This window comes from Nyctereutes procyonoides, unplaced genomic scaffold, assembly GCF_905146905.1.
Source record: "Nyctereutes procyonoides isolate TBG_1078 unplaced genomic scaffold, NYPRO_anot_genome, whole genome shotgun sequence".
Lineage (NCBI taxonomy): Eukaryota > Metazoa > Chordata > Mammalia > Carnivora > Canidae > Nyctereutes > Nyctereutes procyonoides.
The window spans coordinates 5299032-5315096 of record NW_026575141.1 but is presented as its reverse complement, the minus strand read 5'-3'; positions in this window follow the sequence as shown (position 1 = coordinate 5315096).

The window sequence follows — 16065 nt, the reverse complement described above, 5'->3', positions numbered from 1 at the left end:
ACCACCCCTACCCACCCCAGGAACCCCAGGCCCTAAATGCCAAGGCCTCCCTTTGCTGGCTGGTCCCAGTCTATTCTCCAGTTCCTAAACTCAGGCCTGGGGTGGGGAAGAGCCAGGACTGGGGGCAGGGCTGGGCCGTGGGCTCATCCGGCAGAGGCATCCAATGGGAGGAAGTGAGGAAAGCTGGCCTAGAACTTCTCAGTGCAGCTGGGAAGCAGGGGGGAGCAGGGATGCCGTCCCCCCCCCCCAGCCCCCGCCTCCCCCCCCCACCAGCTCACAGGCAAAGGGACTTTGAAGGTGGAGCCATGAATCCTGCCAAAGCAGTCTCCCTCCCTGCTGTAAAGGCCAGCAAGTCAGAAGCCATCCTTCCCCCATCCAGGCAGGGGTTAAAGGTCCCCCTCTCTGCTGCCCATTCCCCATAAGCGGGCAGCGTCTCTCCCAGGAGTGTGGACCCTGAAAAGTGCCTGAGCAATTGGCAGGAGGATTAGGGGTGGCCTCAGCAGATCTGGAGCTGGGCTCACAGGAGCAGGGGGAGGCTCGGGCCAGCAGACCAGAGAAGAAACAAGGATGTGGCATCTCTAGTCTCACCAGGGTTAAAGAAAATGGTGCCTGTTATAAGGCAGGTCCCCTGGGAGACTGGGTGGAGCAGAGGCTAAGAGCAGACTCTGGTGAGTCCAAATCCTGGGTCTGATGATACTTTCCACTGGTGACCTCAGGCAAGTCATTTAACTTTCAGTGGCTATTTTTTTCTTAGCTGTGACATGTAGTTCTAATAGCAAGCCCCATAGAATGTTTTGTGAGCTTACATGAATTAATGGCTGGAAAGGACACTCAGCACATTCTTCATTTGCAAGAGATGGTAGAGAAATTTTTTAAAAAAGATTTTATTTATTTATTCATGAGAGACATAGAGAAAGGCAGAGACACAGGCAGAGAGAGAAGCAGGCTCCATACAGGGAGCCTAATGTGGGACTCAATCTTGGGTCTCCAGGATCACACCCTGGGCTGAAGGCAGACACTTAACTGCTGAGCCACCCAAGCGTCTGGAAAACTCACTCTGAAATAAAAACCCAGGGTCCTGAGGAAAGGGCATTTGGGGAGGCATTTGAGTTCCACTGTGAGTGATCATCGTGAACCTCTTTTGTGCCAGGCATCAAGCCAGATACAGAGATATAGCAATAAACGAAACATGGCCCTTCTTGGAATGCTCCCATGCAGGCCAAGGGAAGGGGGGCCTGGGGTCCCTGGCAGAGGAGGAGTGTGAGTGTGAGTGTGGAATCATAGGTGCACACAAGTGTCAGGCTTGGAATACAGGGTTCACGTTTCTCTGCCAGATGCAGCTGTCCTGACTCAAAGCCAGCCCATTCTGTAGAGGAGGACATTCTGGCCAGAGAAAGCAGGAGAGACTCAGGCTTGAGTCCTTTCTTGGCAGGATGGCCCCACATATAGAGTGGCATGTGGGAGCCCGGGGGGGGGGGGGTTGTAGGCACATCCATGTAGGCAGCCCATGTTGCTATGGAGGGCAGGAGAAGGACTCCAGGGTTCAAAGCTGGTGGGTTCTGAGTTCAACTCCTGTTCCACCCTCACAGTCCAAACTGGTTGGTCTCCATTTCTCCCCACCCCCATTCCTTCTCCTCCCTCTCAGCCCCTACAGACTTCATCTGCCTGGCTTCCTGTTGGGTCAGCCCCCGAGAGCCACAGGCAGGGCCTGGGAGGCAGGAGAGGACAGTGGTTGGGGATATTTCTTCCCTCCTTCTGCTCACCTGGGCTCTCAACACCATTCCTTCTCCTTGTCCTCTCCACCCAGGGATGATGACGACTTCCTGCTCCTCTTAGCCCTCGGCCTTCAACACCCCTTGTTGATTCTCTTACCACCAAGTCTGCAGGTATCCTGTTTTCTCCTGGGTCCTCAACCAGTGTGCTAACTTAACTACTTATTCCACTAAGTTACCCCAACTCCCTAAGCTGCAATCTTCCACCTATACAATGAAGTAACTGCAGGAGGGGGGAGTTCGATGAGGATATGTCCCTGACGTCTGCGTGGCGCCTGGCACACAGAACAACACCTCAACGTAGGTCACCTCCCAGATATTACCTGCTTCAGGCTGTACTGACAATAGCAGCAGGTTGGACTTCTCTCTGGATTTGCTGGCTGGAAGCAAAAGGCCATTATGAGGAGGGAGGGACAGAAAAGATTTGTAAATGATTCATTTTTTGTACTTCATTTGCTATCTTTCAAATCATACCAGTTGCAATAAATGAAATGAGATACTACGAAGATAGGCAGACAAAGCTCATCGCTACATCTGCCCCTTCCCTTGCCCATCGACTCTCACCCCCAGGTGACCATGAGTAACACATGGATGTTTTTCCATACCCTTCACCTGGCTCACACAACCATGTGCAAGCACGTATACACCATGTGATTCATTTGGAGATGGGATTTTGCAACAGGCTGTGCAGGATCTCAGCCCCCATCCCCACCCCGGCAACCCTTGCCAGCTCTCCCCTGGGTCAGCAATCTCAGTGGCTCCTGTCCCAGCCTCCCAATTCCCCCATGACCCTCACTCCCCACTCATAACATCGTGTCCTACCCCAGGCCAAGGTCACCCCTGGCTGGCTAGCTGAGCTGCCACAGCAAGTGGGGAATGTGTTGTTCCTCATAGATCTGACATTCAAATCTCACAACTGTACCCTGCAGCCTGGCAACCCCTCCCCCAGATTCCAAATAAGTAGCCCACCAGTTGCCCTCCAGGAAGGTTCTTTGCCTGTTCTTAAAATGCCTGCAAAGGTCCGCCTCACGATGCTCCAGGCTCTGTGCCAAGCTGTGGCATGTCTACCCGGCACAGAATGCCAGTCCACACACTTGACTAACACTGCTCGCGGATTAATACTCACAGTTGGAATACTTCCTTGTTGGATTGAACCCACTGGGACTTTAGGAGTGTGTGTGCACTTTTTGTTTTGTTTTTGGCATAGAAAGACTGATGCCATCTGATTGCATATCTGAAACCTGCAGCAGAGCAGGGGACTAGGGGATGGGCAGAAGGTTTCCAGGTACCCACACAGGGACCGCCAAGCCTTGAGGTTCTCCAGCCTGGAGGGGAGCTTGCTCATCATTTTTGTGCCTATCCCCGCCTAGCGTTTCTCGTTTTTTCAAATCTCTTTTTCTCAAAGACTGACCCCTGGGGATCCCATTAGGGCTTGGAGAGCTAAGAGGGTGGAGGAAGAGAGGACGAGATACATAGATACTGCTTCCTGCCGACAATCTCCTCTTCCTCCTATCCACCCATTTCTTTTTATTTTTTTTAATTTTAATTTATTCATGAGAGACACAGAGAGAGAGGCAGAGACCTAGGCAGAGGGAGAAGCAAGCTCCCTGCAGGGAGCTCGATGTGGGACTCGATCCCAGGACCCCAGGATCACGCCCCGAGACAAGGGCAGACCCTCAGCCGCTGAGCCATCCAGGCTCCCATACCCATTTCTCTTCTTATCCCTCATGGCCTTGACAGGCAAAGAAACTGAGGCTTGTAGAGTTTAAGCAGCCTAAGCAAGCTCGCTCAGCTGGAGAGTGGCAGAACCAGCACTGCACCCCAGCTCTGACGCCTAACCACTGAGATGTCTGCTTGCTCTTCTCCCAGCGCCCGTGACTCCTGCACAGGGGGATCTTCTGCTTCTCACCAGTTCTTCTGCAGCGCTGGGAATCCATGCAGTTACCAGATTTAGGCATGTTCTCCCCAGGACAGAGGGCTGGGAGGACCCCTCGGGCAGGTCCACTTTGCCAGCTCTGCTCCTCCTCTGCTTTAATCCCAGGGTATGGGCATGGAAGTTGCTTGGCAGGAACCAGTGGATGGGCACATACAGGGGTCTCTCTTTCCACTGCCTCAATCTTATTATAAAATCCAAGGATTGGGTTGGGGGTACTGAGTCTCAGAAGTTCCTTTGGCCCCTATTCCTGTGATCCTGGGTCAGAGCCCCAGAATTCAGATCCCAAACAAAGGCAAGGCATTAACAGCCAGATAGAGGCTTGTGTGGAGAGGATACTGTCTACACTTGCCCAGGGCCTTCTGCTTTGGGTTAGCCCAGAACCCCTTGGCCATTCTCTTAACTCCCTTGGTAGTCAGGCTCTGAGACACAGGCGCTTGCCTTCCCACATAGGCTGGCCAGAGGAGACATTGTCTCACTGGAGTTTGGGCCAAGACTGGCCAAGGGGGCTCTGGTCAAGCAACGGGTCTCACCCAGCACCATAGCCCAAGCCCACAGTTTTAGAGAAAAACAAGACCAAGGACAGGGACTGAGGGAAGGAGAATGGTAACTCTTCCTTCCAGGTAATATGAAGAGAGGGATCAGTTGAAGAGGGAGAGAGGCCAGTGCATCAAAACCAGAGCTGGGCCATCTTAAGACACCAGATGTCCTGGCACCTGGTAGTAACCTCAGTTTCCCTTTTTATGTTTTTTGTTTTGCAAACAGCTTTATTGAGATATAATTCACATATCATAGACTTACCCATTTGCAGGGTACAATTCAGAGCCCACAAGATGGCAGGGGCAGTGACCTCCCCCTGCTGCTGAGCCTACCCCCTGGGGCACCAGGTTGAAGATTACGCACACCAGTCAGGTGTATGATAATAAAGACTATAAGAAAATTCAATTTGAAATTTCAAATTGGTGAATGAAAACTTTGCCATTGATTTGATAGCTGAGCAGCCCCTGAGTGAAGCTGAAAGTCCTGTGATTGCATGTGACAGCAGCAGGCAGGCTCTTGGCCACCAGAAAATCTAAGTAAACCCAGGCAGATAAAAACTGGGACCTGCGGTTATTGAGGACTCCAGTTCAGACAGGGCCACCACTAGAGGGAGCCATGCACCTCGGGCCCGGGCAGTCCCAGAGAGCATCCTGGTGTTCACATCCAACAGGAAGCGGCCTCTGAGTGGCTCAGTCAGTTGAGCTCCCATTTGTTCTCAGGGTCATGAGTTCAAGCCTCATGAGTTCAAGCCCTGCATTGGGCTTCATGCTGGGTGTGCAGCCTACATAATTAGTTAGTGATTGATTTATTAATTAATTAAAAACACAAAACAGGTGAAGAGCCTAGTGCTGTTCCCAGGGCACTGCTAGTGCTGAAGGAAGGGTATGGTTACCAAGGGGGCGGAGAAAAGAGTACAATTCAGCAGTTCAGTATATTCACAGAGCTGTGCAATCACCAGCATGATCAACTTTAGAACATTTCATCACCCCCCAAAGGAATCCCTGTATTCTTGCAGTCACTCCTTGTTTCCCACCACCAGCCATCCCCCAGCTCTGGGAACCACTCATTTACAGTTTTTCTCTATAGATTTCTTTGCATATTCTGGACATGTCATCTAAGTAAATTATACAATATGTGGTCCTTTGTGTCTGACTCCTCTCACTGAGCATATTTTTAAGGATCCTCAGTGTCATGACTTCTATCGGTACCTCTCTCCTTTGTACTGCCAAATAATATTCCATTGCAGGTATATACTATAGTTTATTTATCCACTTATCAGTTGATAAACATTTGGGTAGTTTCCACTTTGAGGCTATTATGAATAATACTGCTATGAATATTCATGTGCAAGTTTTTGTGCGGACATATGCATTAATTTACCTTGGGTGTATGCCAAGGAGTGAGATTACCGCATCATGTGGTAACTCTATCTTTAACCTTTTGAGGAACTGCCAAATTGTCTTCCTAAGTGGCTGTACCATTTACATTCCCACTAGCAATATTCGAGGGTTCCAATTTCTCCACATCCTCTACAACACTCATTATTATCTGACTTTTTTATTATATTCATCCTGGTGGGTGTAAAGTGGTTTTGACTTGCATTTCCCTAATGACTCATGATGTTGAGCATCTTTACATGTGCTTATTAGTCATTTATATAACTTCTCTGGAGAAATATCTATTCAAATCCTTTCCCCAGATTTATTTGAATTGTCTTATTATTCAGTTCTAAATGTTCTTTATATATCATAGATAGAAGACACTTAACAGGTATATGGATAGCCAGTATTTTCTTCCATTCTGTGGGTTGTCTCTTTACTTTTTTGATAGTGTCCTTTGCAGCTCAAAACGTAATTCTGATGAGATCCAATTTATCTGTTTTTTTTTTCTTTTGTGGCTCATACTTTAGGTGTCATAGTTGGAAAACTGCTGCCTAATCCAAAGCTAGGAAGATTTATTTTCTTATAGGACTTTTATAGTATTAGCTCTTACATATTGGTCTTTGATCCATTTTGAGTTAATTTTTGTATACAGTGTGAAGGATAGCTTTGTTGTTAAGTGTATATATGTTTATAATTATCATATCTTAGATGGATTACACTTTTTATCATTATAAAATGTCTTTCTTTACCTTTAGTAACTTCCTTTGGTTTAAAATCTATCAGGTCTGGTGTAACACAGGCGAATATAGTCAATAATATTGTAACAATTTTGTATGGTGACAGATGGTAACTAGGCTTATTATGGTGACCATCTCTTAATGTATATAAATATGGAATCATGGGGAGCCCTGGGTAGACACTCAATGGCTTAGTGCCTGCCTTTGGTCCAGGGTGTGATCCTGGGGTCCTGGGATCAAGTCCCACATTGGGCTCCCTGCGTGGAGCCTGCTCCTCCCTCTGCCTGTGCCTCTGCCTCTCTCTCTCTCTCTTTCTGTGTACCTCTCATTAATAAATAAATAAAATCTTTAAAAAAAATAGACTGAGTCTGATATTAGTATAGCCTCTCCAGTTTTCTTATGATCATTGTTTGCATGATACATCTTTTTCTATTCTTTTACTTTATATCTATTTGTATCTTCAAATTTAAAGCGTGTCTCCATAGACAGCATATCGTTGGATCTTATTTTTTAATTTGGTCTGGTGATCTCTGCCTTTGGATTGGATTGTTTAATCCATTCATATTATTTATATAGTTGTATTTGCTGTTTTACGTTCTAAATATCTCATGTCTTTCTTGTTCCTCTGTTTCTCCTAGACTGCTTTGTTTTACATTGTGAATATTTTCTAGCATAAAATTTAAATTATTCCTCGAATGATTTTTTCATACTATTTTTTAAGGACTTTATTTATTTTGAGAGAGAGAGAGAGAGAGAATAAGCAGGGGGATGGGAGAGGGAGAGGGACAAGCAGACTTCCCACTGAGCAGGGAGCCTGATGCGGGGCTCCATCCTGGGACCCTGAGACCATGACCTGAGCTAAAGTCAGACACTTAACCTGAGCCAGCCAGGATCCCTTACTAATTTTTAAGTTATTTTTCTAGTGGTTGCTTTAGGCTAACCTGTGGACAGCTTATATGCTGTCTTCCTGTCCCATCCAGATAAGCTGTTCCCAGGAAAGGTCCTGGGCAGGAAAGTTACCTAAGGAAGGATTGTCTTGGACAACTGATGCCACCTGGAGGAAGACTGAAGCACTGAGATGGCCACACGGTGGCCTCCATGAGCGATATGGAGGATACAACTCTGGTGGAGTATTGGGGGGCTGCATAGCCCTTGGGATCACCTCAGATTTTATGAGTCAGATGTTCAGGTGCAGGGAAGTGTGTGTCCTAAGGTCTGGGCGCAGCCCATTGGGAGCCCTGTGGTCAGGCTCCAATGCTGCTTCTTCCAGAACCTTGAATACCTCCCAGTAGAACCCTGGAGTGGGTCCACATTCCCTTCTGCCCCTGGCAGGCTGTGGGGGGCAGCGCTCAGTGGATGGGGTAGCTACCCCCTGCCTTTTCCCTAAAGTATCCTAAAATTCAAAGCCCGAGCTGAGCCAGGCTGGAGGGCAGACACACAGGGGTGAAGGCTGGAATGGGGGGATCTGAATGAGAGGAAGTGTGAGGAGTGGACAGCTGCTGAAGCTTCTTTCTGGTCAACCAGCAGCTCTGCTAAGAAAGCAAAGCGTCCCTGTCAGTGCATCTGGGAATCTTTGGGACTAGACCTCGGAGCAGGGAGCAGGTGGAACACAGGACAAGGGGAAGACCAGGGTCACCCACACACCAGGGATGAGTTCACTCACTGGAGATAGGGCTCCCTGCTGCCCACTCACGCTTCTGTGGGGTCCCAGGCCAAGAGCTCTGGGGGCCAGAGTTCAGCTCCTGGCTGGGACAGGGGCAAAGCTGAAGCATAACAAGGGGTACTCTGCCCTTAAACCGTCACCCCAGACCCCTGCTCCTCATCCCAGGTACTGCCCAGTACGAGGATTTGTTGCCTTCCCAGCTCTGGTCCAAGGTAGAAGTGGGGGACATACTGCCTGAGGACCTCCAGGAGAGACCTCTCAGAAGGGGACCTTCTGAGTGGCCTCCCCACTGCCCACCCTAACACCCACCCCAATCCCAGTGCTGGTGCTTGGACCCCGAGACTGAGCCCTCATGAGGTCTTCCCCACCTCTCTGCCTAGGCACCCTCGGACCCACAATAGCTTTCACCAAAAGCCCAGCCCGATCGAAGGAGGTGCAGGATATGTGCGGGAGGGGTGGTTTACGACCTGACCAGGACCCTCAGGGGGAAGGATGTAGGACAGAGAAGGCACATGTACAAGTGCCTCAGGGGCTGAGGAGAAAGCCTCTTCCTCCCCATCAACTGTCACCAGCCCTACCTCCCAGGGCACTCTGAGAACATTCGAGGTCCCAAGGCCAAGCTCTGCTCCTCCCACTGGGAGGCTTGCACTGGGGAGCATGGGGGCTGCTGTGCAGATGTGCACACTACAATAATCAGAGTGACAGGCCCCTTGGTCTCCACTCTGCTGTGCCTCCCCTCCCCTGCAGCATCAACAGCTGACTCAGCCCTGCGAACCGGCCCTGAGCGGCCCAGATGGAGAAGATGGGGCCTCGGAGGGGGGTGGATGGTAGGGGGTGGGCACCTCACCAGGGTGTTTCCAATGAGAGGGGGAGCAAGGCCTCACGTGAAGGACCACGCAGGCTCTCTTGTGCCTGGTGGCACCCCCTGCCTCTGCCATTGGCCTCTGCTTCCCTAGCTCAAGGGCCTTTGGAGGCCTCCAAGTGGGTACTCAGTTCTTAAGGGTCTAGAAGGGCAGAAATCATGGGGAAAATGATCTACCTTATTCTCAGTGCCTGTAGGAGCCCGCCTCTTCCCATTCGATCCATCACTCTCCCATTCCCCAATTCACCATTCATTCATTCATGCAGGAATTCCCAGCCTGGAAGAGGAGCTTGGATGTTTGTCCTCCAAGGGAGAAGCCCAAGGTAACTGTGTGCCCCAGGGTGTGCCCCCGCACCCCCATCAGATCCCTCCCTTCCGAGCGGCTCTGGTTTCTCTCTGCCTGCCACCCCTCCCTATCCATCCTCTGCTTTCTTTTGCCTTACTCCATGACCCAAGGAGGCTGACCTCCTCAGCCTGCGTGCCTGGGGCTCCCTTGGCCTTCAGATTCTGGGTGGATTTGGCTAATGGGAGGCAGTGACAAGAGATAGGGGTGGGGATATGGAACAGACTGTGCCCCACACCTTGCTGCAGCCACAGGTCCTGGAAGGTAATCCCTTGGAGGCTTCCCCACTGATGCTAGGCCCTGGGTACCTGGACATTGCCTCTGGCTTTCATAACTCTGTTCACGCCTCTGTGAACTTGCCTGCATTTGACGGCACCTGCCCAGGACCCTGACGTGTACACCTGTCACCTGGAGCCACTCATACTGGGGGTTGGCCCTGTGTTTGGTTCCTTGGACAGTCAGGGAGCTTAGTAGAAGTCGGTCAATGGTCAGCCTCTTGAGAGCTGAGAGGAGGTCAGGAGAGGGGTTGCAGGCCCCCAAGAAGCCAGGCTGGAGGGAGGGAGAAACAGAGAGTATGGGGGCAAGGCATCGCCCCCGCCTGTCTGTGAAGGATGTGTTCTTTTTCTTTGCTTTGCTTTTTAAAAATTATTTAGAGTGTTTATGTTAGATTTATGTATGTATGTATTTAGTGAGATTTTACTCATCCATTCATGAGAGACACAGAAAGAGAGGCAGAGACATAGGCAGAGGGAGAAGCAGGCTTCCTGTGGGGAGCTTGATGCGGGACTCGATCCCGGGACCCTGGGATCACGACTGAGCCAAAGGCAGATGCTCAACCACTAAGCCACCCAGGTGCCCCTATGTTAGATTTATTTAAAGGGTTTTCTAAGACATATTTATCATATATCTGACTTCTGCTTGCATAAAGAAGTAACTACAAACTAAGTAAATTTGTTAAACTGTTCCCAAAACTTGACATTTAGAATTTGGCTCTTCTGGATCACTTAAAAAATTTTTTTTAAAATATTTTATTTATTTATTCATGAGAGACAGAGAGAGAGAGAGAGAGAGAGAGAGAGAGGAGAGAGGAGAGAGAGAGGGGCAGAGACACAGACAGAGGGAGAAGCAGGCTCCATGCAGAGAGTCCAATGCGGGACTCGATCCTGGGTCTCCAGGATTGTGCCCCGGGCTGAAGGCAGGCACCAAACGGCTGAGCCACCCAGGGATCCCCGGCACCCCACTTTTTAAATCTTTGTCATTCCCATACGATAAAACTCACTCTTTTCAGTGTACCCACCATTGTTACTCTTCCCACCACTTCATGCTGCTCCTTTGTGGTCAGCCCTTCCCTGCACCTCACCCCCAGTCTGTTCTCTGATACTACAGTTTCTCTCTCTCTCTCTCTCTCTCTTTAAAGATTTATTTATTTATTTGAGAGAGAGAAAGAGAGCAAGAGCAGGGGCTCTGAGGGAGAGGGAGAATCTCAAGCCGACCCAAAGAGGGGCTCGATCATGAGATCATGACCTGAGCAGAAACCAAGAGTTGGACGCTCAACTGACTGCATCACCCAAGTGCCTCTGATTCTACAAGTTTCTCATGGGCTGTTCCTGAGGGAGAGAGGGTGAGACAGCTGGGGAGTGGGCAGCCTCTCTCAGGCACTCCAGTTATTCTCTGGACACACGGACCACTCTTTCTTTCTTTCTTTCTTTCTTTCTTTCTTTCTTTCTTTCTTTCTTTCTTCTTTCTTTTTTCTTTCTTTCTTTCTTTCTTTTTTTCTTTCTTTCTTTATTTTTCTTTCTTTGAAGATTTTATTTATTCATGAGAGACACAGAGAGAGAGGCAGAGACACAGGCAGAGGGAGAGGCGGGCTCCTCCCAGGGAGCCTTGATGGGGGACTCGATCCCAGGACCCCGGGATCACACCCTGAGCTGAAGGCAGATGCTTAACCACTGAGTCACCCAGGCCCGGCTGGGCCACTTTTTCTACACAGACGACCTCCAGGGACCTGAGCAGGAGGAAGGAGGCCCCCAGCTGCTGACTCCCCCTCCCCTCTCCCTGTCATGAAAAGCAAGTGTGACTCCAGTGTTTGGTGCAAAGTAGGTTACATGTTAAATATGGTTAGGGGTTGAATTGTGTTCCCTCAAATTCATATGTTGAAGTCCTAACCCCTGCCCCCCACCCTGTCCCTCAGAATGGTGCTTTATTTGGACATAGGATCATGGCAGATGTAATTATTTCAGTTAAGATGAAGTCATTAGTGTGGGCCTCAATCCAATATGACCGATGTCCTCATCCAAAGGGGAGATTTGGACATAGGCATACAGTGCAGGGGAAGCACCGTGTGAGGATGAAGGCAGAGATCAGGGTGGTGCTTCTACAAGCTGGGCATAATCCTGACTACAGAGAAGTAAGCAGGGTAATTTGTTCAAGTTCACCAGGTTAGCCTGTTTCTGAGCCTGCTTCTTTGTCAAGGGGGATACTCAGAATGCCCACTGCATGTTGGCCGGTCAAGACAATTAAATGCAATAATATATGACAAGTGCTTAGTAGTGTCTAGCATGTATTAAGGACTCACTAGAATGATCTGGTTGCATTTGCTCCTCGGGTCAGCCAGGCATGTGGCCTGCCCCCTCCCCCCTGTATCCAGTTCCAACATGGCCGTGAACCAGCGTGTCCCCTAAGCCTTGAGAGGCTACAGCACCAGTGGTGACCGCTCCTGGCCCTGCTCCATAGCTTGGGATAGGCTGTCCCTCTGCACGGCACCCACTGCCCTTGTCTCTCTCACCTGAACCTTGGGCCCCAAACCACAGTAAGAATGCAGGAGTGAGCACACTCGCTCCCTAAGTGGCCAAGTTCCAAGTGGGCCTCAGGATCCCTGGGCTCACTGTCCTCTTGCACAGTTCTTCTGGGAACTCTGTGGCCTGCTGCTGCAAAGCAAAGCCTTTGCAGTGAGTGGGGGACGGGTGGTGGCGATGAGGAAGGACCCGTGAGCTCTTTCCTGTCGGAGTAGGTACCTCTTTCATTTTCCTTTTCCCACGATGGGCCCTGGATCAGCTGTCAAGCCACGCCAGCCTCCCTGCAGCTTTGGGAGTGCTGCCCCAGCAAAGAGGAAGGAGGATAGGCTGAAAGAGGATATGCATGGCCCTGTAGACTGGCACAGATAGTGGAGACTCCTAATTCCACATACCCACCAGCACCTCTGTTGCTCTGTGCCAGTCTGCCTGGCTCAGGGACTTGGGGGGACATCAGAGTTCTACCTGGCTCCTGGCTTGGAGATCTGTGAAACAACAGGGTTCTAGAACACTGGCCTGGTAAGAACCACTCCCCAGATGCCCCTCCAGTGAGATCTGACAGCCAGCCTCCTCTTCTCGGGGAGGGCCTAAGAGAGCAGGGTAGGCCTGCCAGGATCCTTTAGCCCTTAGAGCAAGAGCATTCTGCTTTCTGACTTTCAATCCCTGGCATCAGAAGCTGCCAGAGCAGCAGAGAAACCTGGGGGACACCCCACCCAGGGCCCTCCAGAAGCCTGACCCCCAGGGAATAGTAGGCCAGGAATACCTGGTTGGCAGGAACCAAGCACCTGTTTCCACTACTACCAGCCCCCAAGAGTTCCCACTCTTCCCTCCACCCCAAGTGGGACATGCTCAACTCACAACCCCCACCCAACCTGTCTCTTAGAAGGCCAAAGAGGGGCAGGGGACATCTCCTTTCTATGGTGAAGTAATGAAAGGCCATGTAGGATGAATATCATGCCCCTTTGCCCCCCTCCCATGACCTCATACTTCAGCTGCTCCAGGCCAGAGATCACTTTTTGCAGAGTCCCAGAGCCAACCTTCTGTAATCTCCCCACCACCCTGAAGTCCAGCTGTGAGAAGAGGAGCGCCCCCCCATGCCTTTGGGCCAGCTGACATCCTGGATAGAATTGACTCCTCCCTCATTTTTCACCTCAAAGGGACAACAGTCCTGCACCAGGCAGGATTCCAAGCACTGATTCTAAGCTACAGGGGCTTGAGGTGGATTTGGCTGGTAAGCACATTGGTGCCTGTGACTACAGGGCCTCCTGCACCCCAACCAACAATGGGTGGGCCTTGTGCACCTGAATGGGACTCCAGTCCCTGGTGGGAACATCTACAGACTCTGGATTTCAACCAGGTCTGTTTGGGACAAGAGAGGACACTGAGGTCCACACCTGGATTCTGTGAGGCCAAGAGGCCTCTGTCCCCGCAAAACAGCGATTCACAGTGCAGGACCCTAGAAGGCTTGGGTTTTCTCTTCTTTCTTTTCCTTCTTATCCAGGTGCCTCTTGCTCTACACAGGCAGGAAGGATAGAGTCCTGATCCCTTCTATGACAGAGCCCAGGAGGGGGGAGGGAAGTGGTTTGAGTGAAACACTGAGCTCAGCAGATTTGGGGAGCACTTGAATCATTGTGTGCAGCAGTGAGGGTGGGGGTGGGAGTGTAAGGATGCCTGGGTGAGGCATCCTGGCATCTAGAAGGAGGATGTGAGTGGGGGAGGGGTCAACAGAAGGACCAGTGATGACTGCAGTGGGAGGCTGGGCAGCCCTACTCGAGGGGGACAATGTTAGGGCACTGAGGTGTGTGAGGAGAGTCTCCACCACCTTTATTTAAAGAACTGATGAAAAAAAATAAAATAAATAAAAAATAATTTTTTTAAAGAAAAAAAAAATAAAGAACTGATGAGAGAGGCACCTGGGAGGCTCAGTCAGTTGAGCATCTGACTCTTGATTTTAGCTCAGGTCATGATCTCAGGGGTGTGAGATGGAGCCCCATTTCTGGCTGGGCAGGGAACATGCTTAAGATTCTCTCTCTCCCCCAGGGGCTCAGTGGTTGAGCATCCGCCTTTGGCTCAGGTCGTGATTCCGGGGTCCTGGGATGGAGTCCTGCACTGGTATCCCTGCAGGGAGCTATCCCTCTACCTATGTCTCTGCATTTCTCTCTGTGTCTCTCATGAATAAATAAATAAAATCTTAAAAGAAAAATAAAAGATTCTCTCTCCCTCTCCCTCTGCCCCTCCCCTCCCCCTGTCCTCTCTTAAAATAAATAAATACATAGCAAGCCCATGAGAAATCTAGGCAACAGTGAAACCCTGGGATTGGAGAGTTTATGTGAGAAAGAGATACAGAGACCAGAGTTTCTGGGAGTTCCTGGGACTTCCAGGGCCTGTTTGAACTGTGGGACCGAGGTTCAGAGCCAGAATCCATGCAAGAGGGGTAGGCCAGGTTGCCAGCGTGGGGAGGTGGGGGTGGGCAGGGCAAGGAAAGGTGCTGACTATGAAGGAAAAGGGAAGTAGCTTTTGCTCTTAAAAGGGCCAAGGGAGCAGAAAGAGCCAGGTCTGGGATGGATGGGGCGACAGCACAGGTCCTTAGGCCTCAGGCCATGTGAGGAGGTAAAGGGAGCTGCAAGTGGGGGAACATGGGGCAGGAGGTCTACAGGTGTGCATGTGACAGTGCTGGCCAAGTAGGGGACTTCCAGGTCTTGCCCTGGAAAGCTCTGAGGAGGTGGCAGTCACTGGTAAGAAACGGGGAGGAAGTCCCAGTGAGGCCTCCTGGGCATTGATCCTACTAGAGCTACCACTTGCATGCGTACAGGAGCCCAGAGAGGCCGAGTCAAAGCCTAAGTCAGATCACATGGGCTCAGCCTGCACGATGATCCACAAAGACCACTAATTCTGTTACTTAAGCATCTGCCTCCCCAGAATGGAAGCTCCAGGAGGGCGGGGGGTTTAGACCAAACAGACTCTTGCTCACTGTTTTATCCCAGCAGATAGAAGGTGCTCACTGGGATGTGCTGAATTTAGGCCTCACCACCAACCTGTGCAGTGATGGAAATGGGGATCCCAGCGAGGCTGTGGCTTGCTCAAGGTCACACAATGCCTCAGTGGTAGAGCCAGGGAGTGACTCAGGCCTGTTAGACTCCAGAGCCTGGCATCTAGCCAGCAAGTTCCCAGAAAGAGGGGTATCTAGGAGACAGGTGAGCCTGGGGAATCCCAAGGGCTGAGCCTGAGGGGATGGGTCTCCTGGAGGGGCGGTCGAGGCAGCTCTCATTCAGGCCTGCACTGAGAGGGGCAGGTCCAGAGTTGGGCGGGGGCTCTTGTCCCACTGCCTCTTGCACCTTTGTCCTCTCTCCCTACCCACTCACACTCAGCTTCTTTCAGTTCCCTTTGGTGATACAGCTCCCCCCACCCACACACTCATGCACCCTGGCCTCTACCGGAATTGGGCTTCTCACCACACCCTCAATCTGCTACCCCAGGCAGGGGAAGTGGGGGCAGGGGCTAGCTCACCATTGGGAGTGAGGGGCCTGGGCACATGTCCGGGGCTGTGGAGGCCAAGTCTCCCTGCTTCCTTGTGGCCAGGCCCTGCTGGGGGCGCAGGGGTGGGGTTGAGAGACCAGGAGTGATTACGCGGCATTGGGTGTAGCCTCACTTTCCCTTTGCTTTTGCTTCACCATGGGGACCCTTCTGTTTTGGAAGAGCCTGGAAGAGCCCCTGCTCCTTCCTTCCTATGCCATGTCTCTGGCCCAGAGTGGTTCTTTGTTCAGATTTCCCCCAGTCTGCTCAAGGCAGGCCCCGGTGGAGCAGAGCTCCTGTGTAGCGCCTATCACTGGAGCCTCCTGCCAATGCTGTGAGCTCGGTAACATCTTCTCCCCTTTACAGACAGGGAATCAGATTCATAGAACCTGCCTAAGGTCACTTGGCACCAGAGATGGATGCCAGCTCAAGTGTGGTGAGCTTCCTCTACACAGCCCCTGTAGGGATCTTTTTTTTTTCCCCCCTGCAGGGCTCTTAACAGACTTCAGAGTCTCTAAGAGCTGGGAC